At 35.2% G+C, this 18,988-nt stretch overlaps 1 long non-coding RNA gene and 1 other non-coding gene across 2 annotated transcripts; one reads left to right on the plus strand and one right to left on the minus strand.

Moving 5' to 3' along the window:
- The first annotated feature begins 2,865 nt into the window (after window positions 1-2,865).
- LOC128156980 (uncharacterized) lies at window positions 2,866-7,495 on the plus strand. The gene is made up of 4 exons (XR_008239777.1): window positions 2,866-3,027; window positions 3,133-3,218; window positions 3,541-3,642; window positions 6,393-7,495. It is a non-coding gene; the product is annotated as an uncharacterized LOC128156980 (long non-coding RNA).
- A 5,668-nt stretch (window positions 7,496-13,163) lies between these two features.
- On the minus strand, window positions 13,164-13,236 carry Trnar-ucu (transfer RNA arginine (anticodon UCU)). The gene has a single exon. It is a non-coding gene; the product is annotated as a tRNA-Arg (tRNA).
- Between the last annotated feature and the right edge of the window lie 5,752 nt (window positions 13,237-18,988).

An 18,988-nucleotide genomic window follows, 5' to 3' on the forward strand; every position in this document is an offset into this window, starting at 1 on the left:
GGACCGTAAATTTCAGGTATAATTTTAGTACGAATATTACTCTTTAAATTTCAATGAAAAATTTACGTTTAAAAAGCGTTAAAAAAAATCCAAATAATAAATGAGACCTTTCGTTGAATCTCTCAACTATCGGACTCAAAATGAGAGAAAGAGTACAAACTTGTAGCATAGCTACGCTGCTTGTATGAACTAAAAATTAAAATAAAATTGAAGAGAAAATTTAAATAAATATAAAATACAATTAGGGCTATCTAGAGAGAAAAGAACTATAAAGTCTATAGACTAAAGTTCATTCAATATACCGTAAAGGACTATATTTTGTCCTATAAACGGTTAATTCCTATCAAAATAATAAATAAAATATTTTTAAGACTTCAAATAAAAGATAGTGTAAAATAAAATAAAATAAATAAATAAAAAAAAATCGGAAAAAACCCTACGTGACCTACCAGGCCAAAAAGTTGCAGGCGACTCCAGTGAAATCTCAGCGTCTCCGTTTATATATTAACCAATCACAGAAAACAATAGATAATACATGAAAATATCGAATATTAACAGATTGATCAGTAATATAATATTATTGGTTTACATGTAAAATCCTACAATTTCATTGGTTAATTCACACGATCACGCATATTACTTATGACAATAATTATCAATTATTCTAAGACATACAAAAACAATGGAAAACATATGTTTTGAATAACAAACACATACATATAGATATACACTCATAAAATCGATGTAATTAACATTTTTCATTAATTAAAGGTTGCGAGAAATAGTACATATTCATAAATGCGCGCCGCGGAACTTTAACTAAATTTATCGACTATACCGTTTTCATCTTCAACCGGAAATGAACATGCGGGAAGGAAAACAATGTGCTCTTCACATATACAGTGATATACACTCAAAAATAGTGCAATCAATTAATAAGACAACCATGAAAAGAAAATAGGTATGTTCACAAAATGAATTATCACAATGATGCTTGATGACAGTACATGTATGTTATGATACACGTTTATGCATTCAACTCGAATTTTCTCTGCACATTCAACAAAGTATATACTCACATGTATATTACTATACATGTGTACACTCTCATTTAATACAAGTGCACAATACATATTTAACAATCTTCTCTATATTCTGCGAATAGTTTAGTCACAACAATACAAACATTCAACACAAAAATATAATGCAAAGAAAAGGGGGGGGGGGGGTACTCATATACTACACTGCCCCCTCTTTAAATGTTCATGTCCCCATGAACAATATCAATCTAAAAACACAGAAAACATAGACAAGAACATCATATGCATACCATCTTAAACAGTTTTACACCCACACAAAAATATTACACTTAAACTTAAGGTAAAAATATATCATACACACAACTTTCATTCAACTAAATATAAAACCCCATTAATAAAAAAAAATGTAACATCTCACATGTACCATGACAACTTCACAAAATAATAAACAAGACAAGGACAATAAAATGGTGATGCTTGTACTGATTTACATCAAATAAAATGCTCAAAAATTCTGTACCAACAGCAACAAAAGCCATACCCATGGTAACAAAAATACATAACCATGCTAACAAAGGAAATTTCATGTCTCTAGAGAGGTTCTGTATTATGCCAAAGAAAAACTATATACAATAAGCAAAGAACCTTCGGTGATCAATCGTCATTGATAACACCTAAAATTGCGGAGCCAATCGTCACTGTACTACCGACTTAAGTATACCTAATTTTTAAGGACAAAATAGTAAACCTATCATTCGCTACTGAACATCTATATAGCTGAAATATTCTTCTTAATTCAAAATGATTAGACAAATATAAACGAATCAATTAAAATCAATTACTATAGATGTGTCATATTCATAGGTATCTTCTTCAAACATTTCTATCTACTATGAAAGTGATAGACATAATACTATAATATCACTGTACAGGAAAATCTAGCTCACAATGTCAGCTGTAATGTCATACAAGAATAATAAGATACATCTAGTTCTCATTTTAGGAACAACAGAAACTGGCAAGATAATTGGTAATGGCACAAGAACATGATACAATATATATACATAAGTATAAACAATGATATACTGTGCTATCAACAGTCCATCTTTCACTATCAGTGGACAATTTATGGTATATACATACATATTAAAATCCAACCCCCATCCCCAACTACAACCTATACTTTTCCCTTAAATTTCTATATACATACTAAGTACTTTTCTTAACAACTGACTTCATCTTCTTTGGAGGGGGTGATGGGGACCTTGACCGGGACCGGCTTCTTTCTCTCGTGAATAATGTCCTAGATCTTTTCCATCTGTCATCTCTTTGGATATCCCTATTCCTGGGGGGCATTGGTCGGTGGGGTCGTACGACAACTCGTGGGCGGTAGAAATGATTAGTTGGCCTTCGTGGGGATCTCCTCTGGTTTCTGCTGATAACTGGGGTTGGAGGCCTGTCGGGCAAAGGAGTTAACCCGCGCTGTGGACCGCTGTTGTAGAAATACCCTGTAAGTGTCTTGTTGAGCTCTTGAATGGCCTTGGTCTGCTCTTGCAGGGCACGCACCTGTCTCTCTCCCTGTTTCCTGATTTCCTCTTTAATCTGTTCGAATACTGTTGTGGGTGTGTCTTCCTTCTCTGGCTTATCTATTTCTACACTTTCTCCAACTCCTAGAAGATCTGGTAGGATATCCTCAAAGGGTGGTACATCACCAAGAGGTTCCAGTGTCACAATGCCGGTACTCTCTGTTGACTCAATGTTCAGAGTATTGGGAAGACTGGCAGCCACTTCTAATAAATTCTGGAGGCTCTTTTCGTCATTCTTCTTCTGTTGGTTCATCCAGTGTGCTAATGATGAAGGTTGATCCCAACGTTTAAGGTGGTCATCCTTCCATACAAATGGATCAGCGGCTCTGACAATATCTACAGGCAGATCTGTGTTCTTGTGCGGTCCATACCATTTCCCATGGTTTTCAACATCTTTCAAGGTAAGAGAAACATAGTCACATTTACTACATGAAAATGGGACCTGGTGTCTGCTAACATGTGTTTTTAAATAATGTTTTATGGCATATTTCTTGATTTGTTTATAGTCACAAATGCTGCACTGGAAAACCCTTCCTTTCTTCTCTGCCTTGGAAATATCCATGGTTTTCTGTAAATTTTACAGATAGTAAAGGTAAGTATAAATATACTTATATACATAAATATCATAAATCCAGCCCCAATGTTCTTATACACCCATAGTTGTAGTCTGTTTTATGTAACAATATGTCATTGTACATATATAGTATATAATTCATAGAATGTTATACATCATGTACATAATATTTTGTCTGTAAAATTAAAGTTTAAGTAAACTTTTGAAATTTCTTCAAAGCAGTTTTCATCCACGCCAATTCGTTTCCTTGATATGGCTTAATTTTGTCATGGTGAACTATTCTTTGTGTTCCCCTTTCATCTATTTGAACTCTGTATAATATATCATTCAACTTTTGTAGGACGAGGAATGGTCCATGGTATTTCAACAGTAGTTTCCTGCTTTCCATGTCAAGTTGGGGCTGCTCATGTAACATCAAAACAAGATCTCCTGGACTATACAGGTTTAAGGACATTTTTGTATCATACCTATCTTTCTGTACTTTTGCTGCCGTTTGTAGTTTTTTTCTGACAATTATATGGGCTTCATACAAATTATCACGTAAATTGTTGATATACTCTCCGTAAGAAGAGTTATCATCGTCTTCATTTGGACAAAATAAAATCTCCAGAGGTAGTTTTAATTCTCTACCTAACATTATAAAATTTGGGGAAAAATTTGTAGACTCCTGCGGCGTACATCTATAGGCCATAGCTAAGCATCCCAAATTGAGGTCCCAATCGGTCTGTTTCCCTTTGATATAGGATTTAATCATGCTTACTAGTGTTCTGTTAAACCTTTCTACCATCCCATTGGCTTTGGGATTCCTAGGGGTTGTTCTTGTCTTTTTAATTTCTAAAAGTTGACAAAGTTCTTTAAATATTTGACTCTCAAAATTTCTGCCTTGGTCGCTATGTAAACTCAAGGGACATCCGAAACGAGCAATAAACTCATTTAAAATTTTGTCTGCACAGGTAATGGCAGTTTGGTCAGGTACTGCTAAAATTTCAACCCATTTGGTGAAGTAGTCCATAACTACTAGAATGTATTTATTTCCTCGAGGTGTTCTTGGTAATGGTCCCAAAATATCTGTGGCTACTCTATCTAATGGGGCACCCACTCTCATATCTCCCAACGGTGCCTTGGGTGGCTTAACAGGAGGCTTATTCATTTGACAAATTTGGCATTTAGAGACCCATATTTTAATATCTTGTCTCATTTCAAACCAATAGAATTTTCTGCGTACTTTTGCAGTGGTTTTCTTATAACCAAGGTGACCAGAAATGACAGAATCGTGCATTTGGTGTAAAACATCATCTTTTAAAACTCTTGGTAAAAGTATCTGTAGACTCTCAAAAGAACCATCTTTAGATAAGTTTCTCTTTTTTAATATACCATCTTCTAGTACAATAGAATCCCATATACAAAGATAATGCCTAGTAGCAGGACTTAAAGTCTGTATTTGATGAAAATCAGGTTTCTTCTGTTCTCTTTTAGCTTCATGAAGAATTTTCAGATCCGGGTCATCTTTTTGTATCTGTTCCATATTGACGGGTATATAAATATCATTCCAAGTAGTTGCTTCTGCTTTTAGTTGATTTCTGGTGACTGCACGTATTTCTACGGTATTTTTGTTTTCTGGCCATCGTTTTCTCTCTGGAGTTTCTTCCATACGCTTAGTACATTTTTTACATGGTCCACACTTTAATGGTTCTAGGTTATCAAAATTGGAACATTGACAATCTTTAGGATTAGGACATCGAGATAATGCATCCGCATTTCCGTGCTTATTTCCTGGGCGGTATTCTATAGAAAAGTCATAGGACGAGAGTATTTCAATCCACCTTGCAATTCTGCCCTTGGGTTCCTTTATTTTAAATAACCAAACTAATGCCTGATGATCAGTTCGAATTTTAAATCTTCTTCCTAAAAGGTATTGTCGGAAATACTCTACAAAATATCGTACTGCCAGTAACTCTTTATCTGTGACACAGTAATTTATTTCAGCTTTGTTTAATGCTCTGCTAGCATAAGCTATTACTTTTTCTTGACCATCCTGCACTTGGCTTAAAACAGCGCCAATACTATAGTTGCTGGCGTCAGTATCTAGTACAAATTCCCCTTCCATTATAGGAAAGCTCATAATTTCTGGTCCTGTTAGTAGCTCTTTAATTTTTTGAAATGCATCTTGACAATCTGTAGTCCAATTAAAGGTGATGTCTTTCTTTGTCAAATTTACTAAAGGCCTTACAATACTGGCAAAATCTTTTATGAATTTTCTGTAGTATGAAGCCATGCCGATAATCTGTCTCACTTCGGTTGGAGTTTTAGGAATAGGCCAATCTATGATCTTCGCAATGTTGTCAGGGTTTGGTGTAATACCATTTTTGTTAATAACATGTCCCAGGAAAGAGACTTCCTTTTGAAATAATTGACATTTGTTAGGTTTCAGCTTTAGGCCAGCTTTTCTAATTCTTTCCAGTACCTCCTTAACTCTGTTCAAATGTTCTTGAAAATTGGACCCAAATACAATGATATCATCAAGATAAATTAGGCAGGTCTGCCATTGTAGGCTATTTAAAATCATTTGAAGGGTACGTTGAAAAGTTTGTGCACTCCCCTTCATTCCCATGGGCATAGTAAGGAATTCCCACAATCCATATTTTGTAATAAAAGCAGTTTTTGGTATATCAGACTCTCGGACAGGAACTTGGTGGTAACCAGATGTAAGGTCAAATGTAGAAAATATTGTTGCACCAGATACTGCATCTAAACAGTCTTGTATTCTTGGTAGAGGAAAAGCATCATTTATTGTCACATCATTGACTCTTCTGTAGTCTACACATGGTCGGATTTTACCATTTTTCTTGAGTACCAAGTTAAGTGGGGATGCCCAAGGAGAATTAGATTTTCTAATTATTCCTTGTTTTTCCATATCATTGATAGTCTGTAATTCTGCTTCAGCATATGCAATGGGGACTCGTCTTGGAGGAAGTTTTATAGGTTTTGCCTCACCAGTATCTATGATATGCTCACTCACATGAGTTAAACCAAGATCTAGATCATTCTTTGAAAATGCATCTTGATATTCTAATAGCAAGTCAAGAAGCAATTTCTGAGAAGTCTGGTCAAAATTGTTGTCCTTTAATGAATTCTCATACATTTGCACTAAATGTTCAGGTATTTTAATGTTTTCTGTACTCTCTTTTTCAGCAGAACATCTGACTGATATGGGAGGTGTGTCATTCTGACAATCATCATCAAAAACAGTTTCATAAAGAAATTCATCAGCTATTCCAAGGACAGCGTCTTGTCTAATTCGTTTCTCGTCGCAAGTTGGGTTAAGTATTCGTATAGGTATTGATGTACTCTTGGCTGTATCCACTAAAGTACTTGCCATCAATAACTCATATCTTGAACTGAAATTTTCATTCGGTTCTATAATAAACTCTGTAGGTTCAGAGATGACATCCTCTCTCTCAACAAAGGCCTGTATGATTTTTTCACTATAAGGCGGAATAGTATAGTCATCTGCAGCAGTAACTCTTCTACATTTATTATTGGACTCTATTTGAATGCAGGGTATATCTACCCCTTGTAATTTCAAAATTCCTTGACTAAGGATGATATCTGCAGCGACACCTTGTTTATTTTGTAAGACATCCACACCCAAAAGACATTCGTCATCTATATTAGCTACAATAATGTTCTGGCGTATAACAAGATCTCCAAAGGTCAGAGTAAATTCTGCTTCGCCGAAGGAATTCAAATTCATACCGCAAGCATTTATAACACCAGTAGTATGTTCAAGTTCAGGTCTATTCTTCATTTGTTTGTAGATTTTATTAGACATAATACTTCTTGAAGCTCCAGTATCGATTGTAAAAACAACAGAGACATCATCTATTTTGCCTTTGACATAAATTCCAGGACATGTTTCAAAATTTCTTTTAACATCATAAGTATATGTATCTTTACAAATGTCATTTCTTTTCTTTTCAGGTAGGTCTTCTTTTGGAGCTTGTCCTTGGATCGTCTCTTGACCTACAGTTACGATCCCCTGAAGTTTAAATTTCCAGGTTGCTGAGATACCGTTCCAGGCTGAATGTTTGGCTGAGATCTGGACATGTGGGAAGGATTTCTGTAGTACTGTTGAATTTTGGTTGGGCAGTCACGCGCAAAATGTCCAACATTCTTACAGTTGTAACAAATAGTGTTCTGGCTTGGAGTTGACTTGGGCCTCTGTTGAAAACCAGTTGAGGAACATCTACTCATTTCAGCAATCATCTTCTCTAGATTTTGTATTTGTTCTTTCATTTTTAACATGTCATCTTGGAATGTTGACAATGCTGAATCTTGTACATGATAGTCGGATTCTGTGTTATTCTGAGTTTTTTTTGGCTGTAGTTCCTGACTGCCTGATTTTCTTTTCATTTCTGGTTTTGTCTGCTTATCTGTCACTGCTCTAACTGTTCGTTTTTCGGCTCTAGCATTACTTCTTTTGTTGAGATCGCAGAAATTAACAACTTGAAATACAGCGTCATCGATATTGTCTGGTTCCTTTATATATTCAACTTGAAATTGGATTTTCTCATCATTCAGGCCATCGAAAAATTTTCTGAGTAGATCCTCTCTTCTGGTATTTTCATCTCGACTAGGGTATGCTTTTGCATACATCTTCTTCAGGTCTGCTGCATATACTTCAACAGGTTCGTTAGGTTTCTGTCTCCTATTACTAAACTTTGCTTCGAGTGACTTTTTGGTTTCCACTACTCTGTATCTGTTGTCCATCTCTTGAATAACCTTTTTATAGTCGGATCTAATTTCCTTTGGTAGTTGCTCGAAGACAAATTCTCCTGCTCCGCCTTGCATTCTGGGTAACAGTTCATCTAATTTATCATTATCTGTCCAGTTCCCTCTCTCAGCTACTTCTTCAAATCTTCCTTTCCATACAATCCATTTTTCTTTGTCTTGACCCGTAAAGGGAGGCAATTTTTGAGTGAATTTTCTTTGACGTTTATTTTGCGTTACAATTGAAGTAGATATACTTTCTTCATCAGAAGAAGATGAGGTGCTGGTACAGCTAGAGTCATCAGTTAGTGTGAAATCTGTCTCTGCGTGTCTTGCGTGTTTTCGATTTTTCCTTCGCTTTGCTCGTCTACTGCCCTTTTGTCTAAACTGGGTTTTTGGCTGGATGACATCAGTCTGACGTTTTGTAGGATTTCCTGATTTTAGAGACATGTTTGATTGAATTGAGCTCAATACTTTCTTCATATCAGCTAAGACTGTACTTAAGTTTTCATTTGCTAGATGTGGACCTGGATTTGGGAATAAGGGATGTGGTTTTGCTGACTGAATTCTGACATTTCCAGTTCTCCTCATGTCATCATTCTCTGAGCTATCAGTGGAATCATGGATTGGAAGTGAATATTGTTGTTGGGGATTATCTCCCCTACCCAATACGAACATCTGTCCGTTACACCTGTTAGGTGTTTCAACTTGCTCATTTATAGTAAATGATCTTGTATTTTCTGTGTTTTGAGTGTTCATTGGACATGAACTAGACATCAATTCAGATGTTAAATTTGTACATGAAGTACGCATGGTGATTGGAACAGTTAAGTTACTATTCATGACACCTCTGGGTCCCAAAGGATTAATGTCAGATCCAGTTTTTAAACTGATTTCTGAGCCAATTTCCCCTACACTATGTCTATCGTTCTTCTGTGTATCTTTCACACCGTCTGATAAAACATCTGTTTCTACAACAACCAGACCCTTTCTCCCTTTCTTTCCCATTTTATTCAGTAAGAGTACTACTACCTATGAAAATGCACACATCAAAAATTATTGCCAATAAAAATAATCAATTGTCGATAAAAAAATAACCAATCACAAAAATAATCACCCAGCAAAAAGTTCGTATCACAGGATACCCCTAAAAAAATGAGGGTATCCCGCCGTGGATGCCAAAAATGTAACGTAGCAGTACCGGGTGTATTTATAATTGGATTAAATAACGACTAAATAACCCAACCATTCGCAGAATAAGATATAAGTCCTTTGTAAAGTTAAACGAACAATTTTATTAACGATTTCAACAAATGACAATTTATATTGATGAATAAATATGCAGCTTACACTCATCGTACACACATGAATAAATAATGAATAATGATAATAAAAAAATTAATGGAGTCGCTGAATACACTCAAAAAATTCCATAAAACAGACTACGAATTTTGAATAAAAATCCCAACCCGAAAAATACATTATTTTAATCAATGACGCATATTAATAGGGGACAAGTCATAGTTATATATAACTTGAGACTTGTTAAACCTAACAACAAGTTGTGCTGTATGAAATTTACAGGCTTGACTTGTTTAAGAAAAATGCAAAGGGACCGTAAATTTCAGGTATAATTTTAGTACGAATATTACTCTTTAAATTTCAATGAAAAATTTACGTTTAAAAAGCGTTAAAAAAAAATCCAAATAATAAATGAGACCTTTCGTTGAATCTCTCAACTATCGGACTCAAAATGAGAGAAAGAGTACAAACTTGTAGCATAGCTACGCTGCTTGTATGAACTAAAAATTAAAATAAAATTGAAGAGAAAATTTAAATAAATATAAAATACAATTAGGGCTATCTAGAGAGAAAAGAACTATAAAGTCTATAGACTAAAGTTCATTCAATATACCGTAAAGGACTATATTTTGTCCTATAAACGGTTAATTCCTATCAAAATAATAAATAAAATATTTTTAAGACTTCAAATAAAAGATAGTGTAAAATAAAATAAAATAAATAAATAAAAAAAAATCGGAAAAAACCCTACGTGACCTACCAGGCCAAAAAGTTGCAGGCGACTCCAGTGAAATCTCAGCGTCTCCGTTTATATATTAACCAATCACAGAAAACAATAGATAATACATGAAAATATCGAATATTAACAGATTGATCAGTAATATAATATTATTGGTTTACATGTAAAATCCTACAATTTCATTGGTTAATTCACACGATCACGCATATTACTTATGACAATAATTATCAATTATTCTAAGACATACAAAAACAATGGAAAACATATGTTTTGAATAAACCCATTTGGTGAAGTAGTCCATAACTACTAGAATGTATTTATTTCCTCGAGGTGTTCTTGGTAATGGTCCCAAAATATCTGTGGCTACTCTATCTAATGGGGCACCCACTCTCATATCTCCCAACGGTGCCTTGGGTGGCTTAACAGGAGGCTTATTCATTTGACAAATTTGGCATTTAGAGACCCATATTTTAATATCTTGTCTCATTTCAAACCAATAGAATTTTCTGCGTACTTTTGCAGTGGTTTTCTTATAACCAAGGTGACCAGAAATGACAGAATCGTGCATTTGGTGTAAAACATCATCTTTTAAAACTCTTGGTAAAAGTATCTGTAGACTCTCAAAAGAACCATCTTTAGATAAGTTTCTCTTTTTTAATATACCATCTTCTAGTACAATAGAATCCCATATACAAAGATAATGCCTAGTAGCAGGACTTAAAGTCTGTATTTGATGAAAATCAGGTTTCTTCTGTTCTCTTTTAGCTTCATGAAGAATTTTCAGATCCGGGTCATCTTTTTGTATCTGTTCCATATTGACGGGTATATAAATATCATTCCAAGTAGTTGCTTCTGCTTTTAGTTGATTTCTGGTGACTGCACGTATTTCTACGGTATTTTTGTTTTCTGGCCATCGTTTTCTCTCTGGAGTTTCTTCCATACGCTTAGTACATTTTTTACATGGTCCACACTTTAATGGTTCTAGGTTATCAAAATTGGAACATTGACAATCTTTAGGATTAGGACATCGAGATAATGCATCCGCATTTCCGTGCTTATTTCCTGGGCGGTATTCTATAGAAAAGTCATAGGACGAGAGTATTTCAATCCACCTTGCAATTCTGCCCTTGGGTTCCTTTATTTTAAATAACCAAACTAATGCCTGATGATCAGTTCGAATTTTAAATCTTCTTCCTAAAAGGTATTGTCGGAAATACTCTACAAAATATCGTACTGCCAGTAACTCTTTATCTGTGACACAGTAATTTATTTCAGCTTTGTTTAATGCTCTGCTAGCATAAGCTATTACTTTTTCTTGACCATCCTGCACTTGGCTTAAAACAGCGCCAATACTATAGTTGCTGGCGTCAGTATCTAGTACAAATTCCCCTTCCATTATAGGAAAGCTCATAATTTCTGGTCCTGTTAGTAGCTCTTTAATTTTTTGAAATGCATCTTGACAATCTGTAGTCCAATTAAAGGTGATGTCTTTCTTTGTCAAATTTACTAAAGGCCTTACAATACTGGCAAAATCTTTTATGAATTTTCTGTAGTATGAAGCCATGCCGATAATCTGTCTCACTTCGGTTGGAGTTTTAGGAATAGGCCAATCTATGATCTTCGCAATGTTGTCAGGGTTTGGTGTAATACCATTTTTGTTAATAACATGTCCCAGGAAAGAGACTTCCTTTTGAAATAATTGACATTTGTTAGGTTTCAGCTTTAGGCCAGCTTTTCTAATTCTTTCCAGTACCTCCTTAACTCTGTTCAAATGTTCTTGAAAATTGGACCCAAATACAATGATATCATCAAGATAAATTAGGCAGGTCTGCCATTGTAGGCTATTTAAAATCATTTGAAGGGTACGTTGAAAAGTTTGTGCACTCCCCTTCATTCCCATGGGCATAGTAAGGAATTCCCACAATCCATATTTTGTAATAAAAGCAGTTTTTGGTATATCAGACTCTCGGACAGGAACTTGGTGGTAACCAGATGTAAGGTCAAATGTAGAAAATATTGTTGCACCAGATACTGCATCTAAACAGTCTTGTATTCTTGGTAGAGGAAAAGCATCATTTATTGTCACATCATTGACTCTTCTGTAGTCTACACATGGTCGGATTTTACCATTTTTCTTGAGTACCAAGTTAAGTGGGGATGCCCAAGGAGAATTAGATTTTCTAATTATTCCTTGTTTTTCCATATCATTGATAGTCTGTAATTCTGCTTCAGCATATGCAATGGGGACTCGTCTTGGAGGAAGTTTTATAGGTTTTGCCTCACCAGTATCTATGATATGCTCACTCACATGAGTTAAACCAAGATCTAGATCATTCTTTGAAAATGCATCTTGATATTCTAATAGCAAGTCAAGAAGCAATTTCTGAGAAGTCTGGTCAAAATTGTTGTCCTTTAATGAATATTGAATGAACTTTAGTCTATAGACTTTATAGTTCTTTTCTCTCTAGATAGCCCTAATTGTATTTTATATTTATTTAAATTTTCTCTTCAATTTTATTTTAATTTTTAGTTCATACAAGCAGCGTAGCTATGCTACAAGTTTGTACTCTTTCTCTCATTTTGAGTCCGATAGTTGAGAGATTCAACGAAAGGTCTCATTTATTATTTGGATTTTTTTTAACGCTTTTTAAACGTAAATTTTTCATTGAAATTTAAAGAGTAATATTCGTACTAAAATTATACCTGAAATTTACGGTCCCTTTGCATTTTTCTTAAACAAGTCAAGCCTGTAAATTTCATACAGCACAACTTGTTGTTAGGTTTAACAAGTCTCAAGTTATATATAACTATGACTTGTCCCCTATTAATATGCGGCATTGATTAAAATAATGTATTTTTCGGGTTGGGATTTTTATTCAAAATTCGTAGTCTGTTTTATGGAATTTTTTGAGTGTATTCAGCGACTCCATAATTTTTTTATTATCATTATTCATTATTTATTCATGTGTGTACGATGAGTGTAAGCTGCATATTTATTCATCAATATAAATTGTCATTTGTTGAAATCGTTAATAAAATTGTTCGTTTAACTTTACAAAGGACTTATATCTTATTCTGCGAATGGTTGGGTTATTTAGTCGTTATTTAATCCAATTATAAATACACCCGGTACTGCTACGTTACATTTTTGGCATCCACGGCGGGATACGAACCCGCGACCTCTGGATTAGAAATCCAGAGCGCTATCCGCTGCGCTACGCGGACATTCTCCAACTCCTAGAAGATCTGGTAGGATATCCTCAAAGGGTGGTACATCACCAAGAGGTTCCAGTGTCACAATGCCGGTACTCTCTGTTGACTCAATGTTCAGAGTATTGGGAAGACTGGCAGCCACTTCTAATAAATTCTGGAGGCTCTTTTCGTCATTCTTCTTCTGTTGGTTCATCCAGTGTGCTAATGATGAAGGTTGATCCCAACGTTTAAGGTGGTCATCCTTCCATACAAATGGATCAGCGGCTCTGACAATATCTACAGGCAGATCTGTGTTCTTGTGCGGTCCATACCATTTCCCATGGTTTTCAACATCTTTCAAGGTAAGAGAAACATAGTCACATTTACTACATGAAAATGGGACCTGGTGTCTGCTAACATGTGTTTTTAAATAATGTTTTATGGCATATTTCTTGATTTGTTTATAGTCACAAATGCTGCACTGGAAAACCCTTCCTTTCTTCTCTGCCTTGGAAATATCCATGGTTTTCTGTAAATTTTACAGATAGTAAAGGTAAGTATAAATATACTTATATACATAAATATCATAAATCCAGCCCCAATGTTCTTATACACCCATAGTTGTAGTCTGTTTTATGTAACAATATGTCATTGTACATATATAGTATATAATTCATAGAATGTTATACATCATGTACATAATATTTTGTCTGTAAAATTAAAGTTTAAGTAAACTTTTGAAATTTCTTCAAAGCAGTTTTCATCCACGCCAATTCGTTTCCTTGATATGGCTTAATTTTGTCATGGTGAACTATTCTTTGTGTTCCCTTTTCATCTATTTGAACTCTGTATAATATATCATTCAACTTTTGTAGGATGAGGAATGGTCCATGGTATTTCAACAGTAGTTTCCTGCTTTCCATGTCAAGTTGGGGCTGCTCATGTAACATCAAAACAAGATCTCCTGGACTATACAGGTTTAAGGACATTTTTGTATCATATCTATCTTTCTGTACTTTTGCTGCCGTTTGTAGTTTTCTTCTGACAATTATATGGGCTTCATACAAATTATCACGTAAATTGTTGATATACTCTCCGTAAGAAGAGTTATCATCGTCTTCATTTGGACAAAATAAAATCTCCAGAGGTAGTTTTAATTCTCTACCTAACATTATAAAATTTGGGGAAAAATTTGTAGACTCCTGCGGCGTACATCTATAGGCCATAGCTAAGCATCCCAAATTGAGGTCCCAATCGGTCTGTTTCCCTTTGATATAGGATTTAATCATGCTTACTAGTGTTCTGTTAAACCTTTCTACCATCCCATTGGCTTTGGGATTCCTAGGGGTTGTTCTTGTCTTTTTAATTTCTAAAAGTTGACAAAGTTCTTTAAATATTTGACTCTCAAAATTTCTGCCTTGGTCGCTATGTAAACTCAAGGGACATCCGAAACGAGCAATAAACTCATTTAAAATTTTGTCTGCACAGGTAATGGCAGTTTGGTCAGGTACTGCTAAAATTTCAACCCATTTGGTGAAGTAGTCCATAACTACTAGAATGTATTTATTTCCTCGAGGTGTTCTTGGTAATGGTCCCAAAATATCTGTGGCTACTCTATCTAATGGGGCACCCACTCTCATATCTCCCAACGGTGCCTTGGGTGGCTTAACAGGAGGCTTATTCATTTGACAAATTTGGCATTTAGAGACCCATATTTTAATATCTTGTCTCATTTCAAACCAATAGAATTTTCTGCGTACTTTTGCAGTGGTTTTCTTATAACCAAGGTGACCAGAAATGACAGAATCGTGCATTTGGTGTAAAACATCATCTTTTAAAACTCTTGGTAAAAGTATCTGTAGACTCTCAAAAGAACCATCTTTAGATAAGTTTCTCTTTTTTAATATACCATCTTCTAGTACAATAGAATCCCATATACAAAGATAATGTCTCGTAGCAGGACTTAAAGTCTGTATTTGTTGAAAATCAGGTTTCTTCTGTTCTCTTTTAGCTTCATGAAGAATTTTCAGATCCGGGTCATCTTTTTGTATCTGTTCCATATTGACGGGTATATAAATATCATTCCAAGTAGTTGCTTCTGCTTTTAGTTGATTTCTGGTGACTGCACGTATTTCTACGGTATTTTTGTTTTCTGGCCATCGTTTTCTCTCTGGAGTTTCTTCCATACGCTTAGTACATTTTTTACATGGTCCACACTTTAATGGTTCTAGGTTATCAAAATTGGAACATTGACAATCTTTAGGATTAGGACATCGAGATAATGCATCCGCATTTCCGTGCTTATTTCCTGGGCGGTATTCTATAGAAAAGTCATAGGACGAGAGTATTTCAATCCACCTTGCAATTCTGCCCTTGGGTTCCTTTATTTTAAATAACCAAACTAATGCCTGATGATCAGTTCGAATTTTAAATCTTCTTCCTAAAAGGTATTGTCGGAAATACTCTACAAAATATCGTACTGCCAGTAACTCTTTATCTGTGACACAGTAATTTATTTCAGCTTTGTTTAATGCTCTGCTAGCATAAGCTATTACTTTTTCTTGACCATCCTGCACTTGGCTTAAAACAGCGCCAATACTATAGTTGCTGGCGTCAGTATCTAGTACAAATTCCCCTTCCATTATAGGAAAGCTCATAATTTCTGGTCCTGTTAGTAGCTCTTTAATTTTTTGAAATGCATCTTGACAATCTGTAGTCCAATTAAAGGTGATGTCTTTCTTTGTCAAATTTACTAAAGGCCTTACAATACTGGCAAAATCTTTTATGAATTTTCTGTAGTATGAAGCCATGCCGATAATCTGTCTCACTTCGGTTGGAGTTTTAGGAATAGGCCAATCTATGATCTTCGCAATGTTGTCAGGGTTTGGTGTAATACCATTTTTGTTAATAACATGTCCCAGGAAAGAGACTTCCTTTTGAAATAATTGACATTTGTTAGGTTTCAGCTTTAGGCCAGCTTTTCTAATTCTTTCCAGTACCTCCTTAACTCTGTTCAAATGTTCTTGAAAATTGGACCCAAATACAATGATATCATCAAGATAAATTAGGCAGGTCTGCCATTGTAGGCTATTTAAAATCATTTGAAGGGTACGTTGAAAAGTTTGTGCACTCCCCTTCATTCCCATGGGCATAGTAAGGAATTCCCACAATCCATATTTTGTAATAAAAGCAGTTTTTGGTATATCAGACTCTCGGACAGGAACTTGGTGGTAACCAGATGTAAGGTCAAATGTAGAAAATATTGTTGCACCAGATACTGCATCTAAACAGTCTTGTATTCTTGGTAGAGGAAAAGCATCATTTATTGTCACATCATTGACTCTTCTGTAGTCTACACATGGTCGGATTTTACCATTTTTCTTGAGTACCAAGTTAAGTGGGGATGCCCAAGGAGAATTAGATTTTCTAATTATTCCTTGTTTTTCCATATCATTGATAGTCTGTAATTCTGCTTCAGCATATGCAATGGGGACTCGTCTTGGAGGAAGTTTTATAGGTTTTGCCTCACCAGTATCTATGATATGCTCACTCACATGAGTTAAACCAAGATCTAGATCATTCTTTGAAAATGCATCTTGATATTCTAATAGCAAGTCAAGAAGCAATTTCTGAGAAGTCTGGTCAAAATTGTTGTCCTTTAATGAATTCTCATACATTTGCACTAAATGTTCAGGTATTTTAATGTTTTCTGTACTCTCTTTTTCAGCAGAACATCTGACTGATATGGGAGGTGTGTCATTCTGACAATCATCATCAAAAACAGTTTCATAAAGAAATTCATCAGCTATTCCAAGGACAGCGTCTTGTCTAATTCGTTTCTCGTCGCAAGTTGGGTTAAGTATTCGTATAGGTATTGATGTACTCTTGGCTGTATCCACTAAAGTACTTGCCATCAATAACTCATATCTTGAACTGAAATTTTCATTCGGTTCTATAATAAACTCTGTAGGTTCAGAGATGACATCCTCTCTCTCAACAAAGGCCTGTATGATTTTTTCACTATAAGGCGGAATAGTATAGTCATCTGCAGCAGTAACTCTTCTACATTTATTATTGGACTCTATTTGAATGCAGGGTATATCTACCCCTTGTAATTTCAAAATTCCTTGACTAAGGATGATATCTGCAGCGACACCTTGTTTATTTTGTAAGACATCCACACCCAAAAGACATTCGTCATCTATATTAGCTACAATAATGTTCTGGCGTATAACAAGATCTCCAAAGGTCAGAGTAAATTCTGCTTCGCCGAAGGAATTCAAATTCATACCGCAAGCATTTATAACACCAGTAGTATGTTCAAGTTCAGGTCTATTCTTCATTTGTTTGTAGATTTTATTAGACATAATACTTCTTGAAGCTCCAGTATCGATTGTAAAAACAACAGAGACATCATCTATTTTGCCTTTGACATAAATTCCAGGACATGTTTCAAAATTTCTTTTAACATCATAAGTATATGTATCTTTACAAATGTCATTTCTTTTCTTTTCAGGTAGGTCTTCTTTTGGAGCTTGTCCTTGGATCGTCTCTTGACCTACAGTTACGATCCCCTGAAGTTTAAATTTCCAGGTTGCTGAGATACCGTTCCAGGCTGAATGTTTGGCTGAGATCTGGACATGTGGGAAGGATTTCTGTAGTACTGTTGAATTTTGGTTGGGCAGTCACGCGCAAAATGTCCAACATTCTTACAGTTGTAACAAATAGTGTTCTGGCTTGGAGTTGACTTGGGCCTCTGTTGAAAACCAGTTGAGGAACATCTACTCATTTCAGCAATCATCTTCTCTAGATTTTGTATTTGTTCTTTCATTTTTAACATGTCATCTTGGAATGTTGACAATGCTGAATCTTGTACATGATAGTCGGATTCTGTGTTATTCTGAGTTTTTTTTGGCTGTAGTTCCTGACTGCCTGATTTTCTTTTCATTTCTGGTTTTGTCTGCTTATCTGTCACTGCTCTAACTGTTCGTTTTTCGGCTCTAGCATTACTTCTTTTGTTGAGATCGCAGAAATTAACAACTTGAAATACAGCGTCATCGATATTGTCTGGTTCCTTTATATATTCAACTTGAAATTGGATTTTCTCATCATTCAGGCCATCGAAAAATTTTCTGAGTAGATCCTCTCTTCTGGTATTTTCATCTCGACTAGGGTATGCTTTTGCATACATCTTCTTCAGGTCTGCTGCATATACTTCAACAGGTTCGTTAGGTTTCTGTCTCCTATTACTAAACTTTGTTTCGAGTGACTTTTTGGTTTCCACTACTCTGTATCTGTTGTCCATCTCTTGAATAACCTTTTTATAGTCGGATCTAATTTCCTTTGGTAGTTGCTCGAAGACAAATTCTCCTGCTCCGCCTTGCATTCTGGGTAACAGTTCATCTAATTTATCATTATCTGTCCAGTTCCCTCTCTCAGCTACTTCTTCAAATCTTCCTTTCCATACAATCCATTTTTCTTTGTCTTGACCCGTAAAGGGAGGCAATTTTTGAGTGAATTTTCTTTGACGTTTATTTTGCGTTACAATTGAAGTAGATATACTTTCTTCATCAGAAGAAGATGAGGTGCTGGTACAGCTAGAGTCATCAGTTAGTGTGAAATCTGTCTCTGCGTGTCTTGCGTGTTTTCGATTTTTCCTTCGCTTTGCTCGTCTACTGCCCTTTTGTCTAAACTGGGTTTTTGGCTGGATGACATCAGTCTGACGTTTTGTAGGATTTCCTGATTTTAGAGACATGTTTGATTGAATTGAGCTCAATACTTTCTT

This window comes from Crassostrea angulata, chromosome 7 (genome assembly GCF_025612915.1).
Source record: "Crassostrea angulata isolate pt1a10 chromosome 7, ASM2561291v2, whole genome shotgun sequence".
Taxonomy (NCBI): domain Eukaryota; kingdom Metazoa; phylum Mollusca; class Bivalvia; order Ostreida; family Ostreidae; genus Magallana; species Magallana angulata.